This window comes from Entelurus aequoreus, linkage group LG09, assembly GCF_033978785.1.
Source record: "Entelurus aequoreus isolate RoL-2023_Sb linkage group LG09, RoL_Eaeq_v1.1, whole genome shotgun sequence".
Taxonomy (NCBI): Eukaryota; Metazoa; Chordata; class Actinopteri; order Syngnathiformes; family Syngnathidae; genus Entelurus; species Entelurus aequoreus.
The window spans coordinates 45394418-45405264 of NC_084739.1; the positions used below are offsets into that span (position 1 = coordinate 45394418).

The 10847-nt window shown below is 45.2% G+C and overlaps 1 protein-coding gene across 1 annotated transcript in view; it reads right to left on the minus strand.

The window, feature by feature from the left end:
• Positions 1 to 9728: 9728 nt before the first annotated feature.
• b3gat2 (beta-1,3-glucuronyltransferase 2 (glucuronosyltransferase S)) overlaps positions 9729 to 10847 on the minus strand; it is a 639688-nt gene continuing 638569 nt past the window's right edge. The window contains exon 5 of the transcript XR_009827273.1: positions 9729 to 9744. The gene's annotated coding sequence lies outside the window, so the exon portion shown is untranslated. The remainder of the gene's footprint in view (positions 9745 to 10847) is intronic.

Sequence of the window (10847 nt, forward strand, 5' to 3'; positions counted from 1 at the left end):
CACAATATTAACTATAAACAATGATACATATGAATGTCGCTCCTCTTACTTGGCAGACCACCTCACCTCATCTGTTACAATCAAGCAAAACACAACAAAAATGTAACAAACACGGCAAAATATGGACGCACAGGGTAAAAAACGCCTACAATCTGATATATCACTTTTCTGCAGAACATTGTTGTAAAAATCTGCTTCAGTGTCTGTCCCTGACACCCGTGTCTCGGGCTGGCTGCTCTATAAACAAACCGTGCCCAATCTGCTTTGTGCCTTGTCTGGCTGGAGCGTAGATGATCGAAATAACCCATAAATCAAAAACGCAGATTCCAACCAATGAAATTTTCCTATAGTTCAAGACTTACTGTAATCTGAAATCAGCACTGCACATCATAATGGTGGCTACAGTTTTAATGTTAAAGGTCTAAAAAAATTATTTGGAACATCCGGCGGCCCGAATAGAAAATCTTGATGGGCCGTATGTGGCCCGCGGGCCGTATTTTGCTCTGGTATGAGTTAACCCATATGATTAATAACAAATATTTATCATAATAATCATTCATATACCCAGGCGGCGCGGGTTGTTTTATGGTCAGTGATCAGATCAATGCACATGTCAGTGCAAAGACGAGTAAAGAGACTGACTTGTGTGCTCGCTGGTAAATTTCACTACAAATTAAATTCTGACTGGACTTTAGATAAAACTGTTACCAAGTTTTGAGCAAATACATGATGTGTATTCAAGAAAAAAAAAAAAAAAAGTTCCTATGTGACATTCTGCCAATAAAATTGCATTTGTGTCCAAATAATGGGGTCTTTTTTAAGTTAATTTAAAGGCCTACTGAAATGAAATGTTCTTGTTTAAACGGGGATAGCAGGTCCATTCTATGTGTTGTACTTGATCATTTCGCGATATTGCCATATTTTTGCTGAAAGGATTTAGTAGAGAACATCGACGATAAAGTTCGCAACTTTTGGTCGCTGATAAAAAAGCCTTGCCTGTACCGGAACTAGCGTGACGTCACAGGTTGTGGAGTGCCTCACATCTGCACATTGTTTACACCAGCGAGAGCGATTCGGACCGAGAAAGCGACGATTACCCCATTAATTTGAGCGAGGATGAAAGATTCGTGGATGAGGAAAGTGAAAGTGAAGGACTAGAGTGCAGTGCAGGACGCCAGGATGTATCTTTTTTCGCTCTGACCGTAACTTAGGTACAAGGGCTCATTGGATTCCACACTTTCTCCTTTTTCTATTGTGGATCACGGATTTGTATTTTAAACCACCTCGGATACTATATCCTCTTGAAAATGAGAGTGGAGAACGCGAAATGGACATTCACAGTGACTTTTATCTCCACGACAATACATCGGCGAATCACTTTAGCTTCGGAGCTAACGTGATAGCATCGTGCTTAACTGCGCATAGAAACAGAAGAAACATGCCCCTGACTGGAAGGATAGACTGAAGATCAACAATACTACTATTACTTCTAAACCGTGGCAAGGTTGGTAGAGTGGCCGTGTCAGCAATCGGAGGGTTGCTGGTTACTGGGGTTCAATCCCCACCTTCTACCATCCTAGTCACGTCCGTTGTGTCCTTGGGCAAGACACTTCACCCTTGCTCCTGATGGGTGATGGTTAGCGCCTTGCATGGCAGCTCCCTCCATCAGTGTGTGAATGTGTGTGTGAATGGGTGAATGTGGAAATACTGTCAAAGCACTTTGAGTACCTTGAAGGTAGAAAAGCGCTATACAAGTATAACCCATTTATCATTTATTTAAACCCTGGACCTGTAACCACACGGTTAATGCTGTGCCGCCTGGCGAAGCCTAGCAATGCTGTTGCTAACGACGCCATTGAAGCTAACTTAGCTACGGGACCTCGACAGAGCTATGCTAAAAACATTAGCTCTCCACCTACGCCAGCCCTCATCTGCTCATCACCACCCGTACTCACCTGCGTTCCAGCGATCGACGGCGCGACGGAGGACTTCACCACGATCATCGGTGCGGTCGGCGGCCCGGAGACGGAGGAAGTCAACCCAGACACCGGTGAGGACAGTGGCGCGGCCGCGGACGGCGTTGTGGCTTTTGACGACACCCCGGCCGCCATCAGAGTCGGCAAGAAACATATATTTCCCCAAAGTTACGTGCGTGACATGCACATAGCGGCACGCACGTACGGGCAAGCGATCAAATGTTTGGAAGCCAAAGCTGTGCTCACGGTAGCCCGTCTGCTATCCAACTCAAAGTCCTCCTGGTTGTGTTGCTGTAGCCAGCCGCTAATACACCGATCCCACCTACAGCTTTCTTCTTTGCTGTCTTCATTGTTCATTAAACAAATTGCAAAAGATTCACCAACACAGATGTCCAGAATACTGTGGAATTTTGCTATGAAAACAGACGCTGTTTGTATTGGGACACAATGGTGTCCCAATACTTCCGCACAATCCGTGACGTCACCCGCAAACGTCATCATACCGAGACGTTTTCAGTCGGATATTTCCCGAGAAATTTAAAATTGCACTTTATAAGTTTACCTGGCCGTATTGGCATGTGTTGCAATGTTAAGATTTCATCATTGATATATAAACTATCAGACTACGTGGTCGGTAGTAGTGGGTTTCAGTAGGCCTTTAAATTATGTAAGCAAGTATTAACCTGTGATTAATCATGATTAATCTAAATTTAATCTGATTAAAAAAATTTATCATTTGACATCACCAGATATAAGATAAACAATACATCCATCCATCCATTTTCTACAGCTTGTCCCTTTTGGGGTCGCGGGGGTTGCCGGAGCCTATCTCAGCTGCATTCGGGCGGAAGGCGGGGTACACCCTGGACAAGTCGCCACCTCATCGCAGGGCCAACACAGATAGACAGACAACATTCACACTCACATTCACACACTAGGGCCAATTTAGTGTTGCCAATCAACCTATCCCCAGGTGCATGTCTTTGGAGGTGGGAGGAAGCCGGAATCCCCAGAGGGAACCCACTCAGTCACGGGGAGAACATGCAAACTCCACACAGAAAGATCCCGAGCCCGGGATTGAACTCAGGACTACTCAGGACCTTCGTATTGTGAGGCACATGCACTAACCCCTGTTCCACCGTGCTGCCTAAACAATACATGTATGTTTATTTTTATGTCAAATGTTGTTTGTTACATTTTTTGAAATATTTATGAATATTTATTTGTATTTTTTCAAACATTTAACTTAAATACTAAGTTGGATAGGTATAGTCAGTAGTTATTAAAAACGTTTTGGTCTAAACTGCTCTTCTTCAGAAGGGGCCTCACCACCGCCGCTTGCTTAATTGTGTTTCATTGTATTTATTAACTATATCCAATTGTATTTACAATCTGCAAAGTATGTGTAAATACCGTCTAAACATCACAAAATGCCACAATTTCAGTCAGCCATTTTGAATATTCCGCTCCGAACGTCTTTGGTAATTTCTGTAGTCATTGGAGTAACACTTCTGCATTCTGACCATAGTATCAGATCAGTCATACTGAAAAAATATGCAACAATTAAAGAGAGATGTGCTGTCTATCATTCACAATCCCTATATAAGACATGAACAGGTTTTTTTTTTTTTTTATGCATTCTAAGTCGTAAATAAATAAATACATAAAAAGTCCGCTAACAATGTAGTCAATGAGGGCTCTCTATTCCACCCACAAAACCCTCTAAATAACCATCCAAAACCCACCAACAATACTCTATATACATAGGGATGATACTCGAAACCGGTTTTCCCGGTTGTTCGATAAGAAAAGAACCGAGTCCTCGGACTCGAATCCCTTTTTGAGAACCGGTACCCGTTATCGAGACCACTATAGTAAAGAAAAAGAGTTGGTTCTTTATTCGAATCCCTCGGAATAAATGGGCCAATGTCCATGTGACATCACAAGAAATGACGTCACGTAGCTCAGTCATTAGGCGCAGATAGCGAAAGCAGGAAAAAAATGGACGGGAAAAAGCGCTCCAAGGTGTAATAAAGTTCAAAACAAAAGGTATAATCCAATGAATAACTTTACTGAGAGATTTGAGCAGACTACAAACACATGACGAACACTTTTACGACCAACCGGAAACATAGCAACGCACCTCCTTTTCGGCAGCTGTCGCAACGTTCTTAAAGCAACCGCAGCACATACATATATATATACAACACATCTCCCTTTTTTAACTTTTGTTTTTCTTTCCTTGTAAACAAAACCAAATCACACTGCATATGTGTTGTCTGTCTAATTATAAATAATGCAGACGAGGCGTGTTGGCTTAGTTCTTGACGTCTACTTTCACAGCGTGTTCATAACCTCATTCATACGTGACGACATGCAACACTTTTCGGGGCTACCGCGCATGCTCGTCACTCTCGTTGCATGCTGGGTATTGTAGTTGTTATATTCCACAGCTCATAACATCTTTCCCCCTATAAAGAAATAATGTTAACTCAAAGTGTATTTATTTTTTTAGCTTTAACTTTTCATTTTTTTAGCATTATAACCACATTTTCAAACAACTTTTCTCTTCATAGAATTTTCTTTCAATAAAGAAATAAAGTGCAAAAATGTCAAAGCATCATAACAAACAGTTATGTCAAATAGCAGCAGAAGTGCACTTTTTGGAGAACTGTATTATTTTCAGTTTTGTGTTATGGTTTACAAGGGGAGGTGACGGCGACAGACACTAGATGGCAGTGTGAACAATGATTTATTATATATATTAAATATATATATATATAATAATCAAACTATACAAATAAACAATAGAGTGGAGTGTGAACTAGATCCAAAAGTGTATGTGGTGTTAGGCTATGTGTGTAGTTAGCTGAAGTGTGTGTTACCAAGTGTTGAACGAGAGATGAGGAAGTCCAGGGGAAGAGGGGAATCCGTGTCCAAGCGGGAGGTCGAGATCCAAGGGGGCAGTCCGAGAAGCAGGGGAACGACGACGAATGACGAGACACACAGCAACGTCAAAACACGGGAACGGAGGTCTGCGGTAGGATGACACGACAATGAAACACAGAAGGGAAAACACTGAGAGAGCAAGATACATAAAGCAGGAGATGATCGCTTACTGTACAGTAGACTATATTCCGGCGGCGGCATGCCAGGTTGTCCACGCTTATGAAGGCAGCTACTTCATTAACGGCAGGTGTGCTGATAGAGGATTGCCGCCAGCTGTGGAGGTGCGTGGCCGCGGTCTGCGCGGCGCGTGTGGGGGCGTGTCCTGCGGTGCTTGCAGCGCGCAAGGTTGAGGGCGCATTCCAATGCGCCCCGGCCGTGACAGTATCCCCCTCCTTATGGACAGCTCCCAGATGTCCTCTAGCTGGAACCAACAGAAACACGGGAACAAAAGTCAAGGGAGGGCGGAGGGGCGAACTGGAGGTGGGTCGCCGGCCCAAGTGTCCCCGAATCCACCGGGGACGAGTCTGGTGGCGGCGGCGAGAAGAACGCCGCTGAGGCGGACGACCAAGGAACGGCCACCCTCTTGGCCGTCGGGAAGGCGGACGCAAGTGGTGCCATGATGAGTCTCGCCGGAGACGAGGAGGTGACATCGGAGGCAAAGAGGATGACGTCATCGGCGGCGTGGAAGTGACAGACATCGGCGACGTGGAAGCGGCAGACGTCATCGGCAATGCAGGCATGGAAGCAGCAGGCGTTGTCGGCGCCGGACACGAGGACGGCTGAGGATCAGGCCGAGGTGCTGAGGTCGACGCTGCAGGCCGAGGGGCAGAGGTCGAGGCCAGCCTGGAAGCTGGCGGAGACGCAGGAGTCAGCCTGGAAGCCGGTGCTAGCTCGGAGGCTAGTTCGGGGAAAGGTGCTAGCTCGGAGGCTAGTTCGGGGACAGGTGCTAGCTCGGAGGCTAGTTCGGGGACAGGTGCTAGCTCGGACGCTAGTTCGAGGTCAGGTGCTAGCTCGGACGCTAGTTCGAGGTCAGGTGATAGCTCGGACGCTAGTTCGAGGTCAGGTGCTAGCTCGGACGCTAGTTCGGGGTCAGGTGCTAGCTCGGACGCTAGTTCGGGGTCAGGTGCTAGCTCGGACGCTAGCTCGGGGTCAGGTGCTAGCTCGGACGCTAGCTCGGGGTCAGGTGCTAGCTCGGACGCTAGCTCGGGGTCAGGTGCTAGCTCGGACACTAGCTCGGGGTCAGGTGCTAGCTCGGACGCTAGCTCGGGGACAGGTGCTAGCTCGGACGCTAGCTCGGGGACAGGTGCTAGCTCGGACGCTAGCTCGGGGTCAGGTGCTAGCTTGGATGCTAGCTCGGGGTCAGGTGCTAGCTCGGACGCTAGCTCGGTGACTGGTGGCTGCGGCTGAGAAAAGCAGAAGACAGGGGGTATTTGTCTGGCAGGTGGTAGCCTGTCTGGGTGCAGCTGTGCTACCACATCAGCACAGCCACCAGTACTAAAATGGAAGAGACTAGTACTACCCCCCCCCCCCCCCCCCGAACGCGGATGCCAGACGCTTCCAGCTGACTGAGGGACTGTCACTAAGGGTGAGTGGTGGGTGGCCAGGCGGCGGGTAAATTCTTCTATCCCTACAGCACTGCTAAACAGACCAAGATTTTGCTGAGGTGGGCTACAAAAATTGTCCAGGGTGGATTGAAAAGAAAAAGACATAATGAGAGGGGCAAAAAGAAAGGAGGAAGAAAAAAAAAAAGTCACTGGGGCGGAGCTAAAGTCACTGGGGGCGTGGCTAAAGTAACTGGGGGCGGGGCTAAGGAAGTGTGTCGTCAGGTCCCTAATCAATTGGCCGGAATATACTGTTATGGTTTACAAGGGGAGGTGACGGCGACAGACACTAGATGGCAATGTGAACAATGATTTATTATATATATTAAATATATATATATATAATAATCAAACTATACAAATAAACAATAGAGTGGAGTGTGAACTAGATCCAAAAGTGTATGTGGTGTTAGGCTATGTGTGTAGTTAGCTGAAGTGTGTGTTACCAAGTGTTGAACGAGAGATGAGGAAGTCCAGGGGAAGAGGGGAATCCGTGTCCAAGCGGGAGGTCGAGATCCAAGGGGGCAGTCCGAGAAGCAGGGGAACGACGACGAATGACGAGACACACAGCAACGTCAAAACACGGGAACGGAGGTCTGCGGTAGGATGACACGACAATGAAACACAGAAGGGAAAACACTGGGAGAGCAAGATACATAAAGCAGGAGATGATCGCTTACTGTACAGTAGACTATATTCCGGCGGCGGCATGCCAGGTTGTCCACGCTTATGAAGGCAGCTACTTCATTAATGGCAGGTGTGCTGATAGAGGATTGCCGCCAGCTGTGGAGGTGCGTGGCCGCGGTCTGCGCGGCGCGTGTGGGGGCGTGTCCTGCGGTGCTTGCAGCGCGCAAGGTTGAGGGCGCATTCCAATGCGCCCCGGCCGTGACATTTTGTGCCCAAAGGACTGATTTTATTTAACACTATATTATAATTTATACACCTATAGTGATCACAGAGACAGGTTGTTTTTGTGTTACTGTATATATTTGTTTTTCTGAAAAATCCCACTTAATATACCTTGGGTAACAACAGTCAATATTTATTTATTTTATTTTATTTTTTTAGGGGGGTAACAGTCAATATTTATTTATTTATTAGATTAAATTGTTTTCTTATATAATATAAGTGAGCTTTTGTTAAACCAATTATTGTGTGTTTTTTTCCATATACAACAACTTATTTGGACTGGATAAGAGAATCCATAAGGAATAGGTTCGATAAGAGGATTCGATAATAGGCTCGAACTCGATAATTTCTTATCAAACATCATCCCTATATATACATATCGTGACCTGAATATTAACCAAATTTTAGCGATGTAGTTATTATAAGCGCTAACACAAACAAACAATTTTTTAGTGGCAGATTGATAACACACTGCTAAGTAGCCCTCTGCTGCTTTCCTGTGAGCTGGCAGTGATGTCCTGCTGCTCCCGCATCATCGCTTCTCGGCTCGTCAAAATCATTCTAGATTATAAATCATGCCTTTCATCTGGATATTAGGAGGATTTAGCCATAAATCTAGAAGTTGTTCATCTGTGACATTCAATTTATAATCGGAGATGGAGACAAACACACACAACCAAAGACCTTCCTTGTTAACCGTTAACCACGCTATACCGTTGGATAAGCTCAGAGCAATCGGATTTAACAAAACCTCATGGAGCTGGATGCAATCTTACTTGGAGGGGAGGGAGCAGGTGGTAGAGGTGAATGGCACCGTGTCCCCCCCCTCTCGGTAAGCTGTGGAGTCCCCCAAGGCAGTATATTGGGACCTTTACTGTTCCTAATATACATAAACGGCATGCGACTGTGAATTGTTTTTGTTTGCGGATGACTCTGCCCTGCTGGTATCCGACAAGGACAAGTCACAGGTAGAGAAAATCCTCAGTGCTGAGCTCTGTAGAACATGCACCTGGCTCGCTGACAACTAGCTATCCATACACTTGGGTAAAACGGAATCCGTCCTGTTTGGGTCCCACATCAACCTTAAGAAAGTCAATGACTTCACTATAAAAGTGGGTGACATTGTTATCACCAGGAAAGATGAGGTCACCTACCTAGGCTCCATTCTAGAGGCTAACCTCTCCTGTGATAAAATGGCAACCAAGGTAATCAAAAAGGTTAACCAACGAACAAGATTTCTCTACAGAATCTCCTCTCTGGTCAACAAAAGCACCATGAGGATTCTGGCGGGAACTCTCGTTCAACCCTTTTTCGATTACGCATGCACCTCCTGGTACCCTAGCACCTCCATAACCCTCAAATCTAAACTCCAAACATCCCAGAACAAGCTAGTCCGATTACTTCTAGACCTCCACCCCAGATCCCACCTCACTCCTACCCACTTCTCAAAAGTGGGCTGGCTCAGGGTGGAGGACAGAGTAAAACAACTTGCACTGAGCCTAGTCTATAAAATCCGCTACACCTCCCTGATACCGAAGTACATGTCAAACTACTTCCTTAACGTAAATGACCGCCATAATCACAACACCAGGGGGAGCTCCACTAACCACGTTAAACCCAGATTCCGAACTAACAAAGGTCTTAACTCATTCTTTGGGGCGGCATGGCGTAGTGGGTAGAGCGCCCGTGTCAGAAACCTGAGGGTTGCAGGTTCGCTCCCCGCCTCTTACCATGCCGTTGTGTCCTTGGGCAGGACACTTCACCCTTGCCCCCGGTGCCACTCACACCGGTGAATGAATGTTGAATGAATGACAGGTGGTGGTTGGAGGGGCCGTAGGCGCAAATTGGCAGCCATGCTTCCGTCAGTCTACCCCAGGGCAGCTGTGGCTACGAAAGTAGTTTACCACCACCAGGTGTGAATGAATGATGGGTTTTTAATATGTAAAGCGACTTTGGGTACTTAGAAAAGCGCTATATAAATCCCAGGTATTATTATTCTCTTTCTATGCCACATCAATGTGGAATGCGCTCCCAACAGGTATAAAAGAAAGGGCATCTCTATCCTCCTTCAAAACCGCAAAAAAAGTTCACCTCCAGGCAGCTACAACTCTAAACTAACACCCTCCCCGGATTGCTAATAATCAAATGTAAATAATCAAATGCAGATACTTTTTCTTATGCCTTCTGATCTCTCTCTCTCTCTCTCTCTCTCTCTCTCTCTCTCTCTCTCTCTCTCTCTCTCTCTATAACTTATCCGGGTGTTACCATTTAGTGGTCAATTGTACGGAATATGTACTTCACTGTGCAACCTACTAATAAAAGTCTCAATCAATCAATCAAAAAACCCTTTGTGTGCATCATGATTAATACTTCATAGAACCGGGATGATATGAACATCCAACATTGAACAATTTCCCTTGTGGATCATTAAAGTTAGTCTAAGTCTAAGTCTATCCTATCAGTCGTTATCAAAGTAAGAGAAGACATTGTACAGTAAGCGATAGTTTTATTAGGTTTGTAGTTTTTATTTCCTGTTTAGTACTTAGCAATAATGCTTCATGATGCTTAGTATTTTACTAAAGATGGATCTGTTTAGCAGAGCTTCTAAAACTCGTAGATCATACTCCTTAAAATCAGGATCAACAATATAAGTTTCTGGATCATAATTTTTGACAAAGTAATCGTCACTCACAAAGCTTGCATGATTTGCATTGTCGTTGGTGATGAAGGGCTCTGCGGTTCCTACATCTATGTCACGTGATCGCATGACCGGCTAGCTCATTATCTTGGCTTGGAAATCTCCATGAGATTCATACTATTTTGATCATATCCATTTACTCGCAAACTTTGTTAGTCTTTTTGTGTCATACATCAGATGTACATATGATAATAGCTTCAATACAGAGACAACTTGTTTTTCCACTCTACTGGTACTTTAGTACAGCGCAACAAATGACAGCTAAACAAACGTAATGATGTCGATAAGCAAGAAGGGTCAAAAGGTAGGTTGTCAAGAGGAATTTGTGGCAACAATGTGATCCTTATGTTTGATTGTAAATGCTGTGTTGACATTTATGCTTTCGTTTTAGTTAATCATTTAATTTTTATAGGTTACAATGGGGCACCCGCCATTTGGCACATCACATCACATTACATTACGTCACTGACGGATGATGTAGTCTAGTAATACACTGAACAGACTTGTGAATGATCAGTAAGCTCACATTCAGGGCAGTGTGCTCCAACTAGTGATTCATGTCTTGTGTTACGGGCTGCTACGTTTGGGAAGAGACTCGGAGGTAGACAAGGTCATCCAGAAACTGGACTTGAACTGAGTGAATTAATATTGCTGTTTTTTTTTTAACTTAGATGAAGCAGTGCCTTGACCATGAATTGATTAACGTGGACCCCG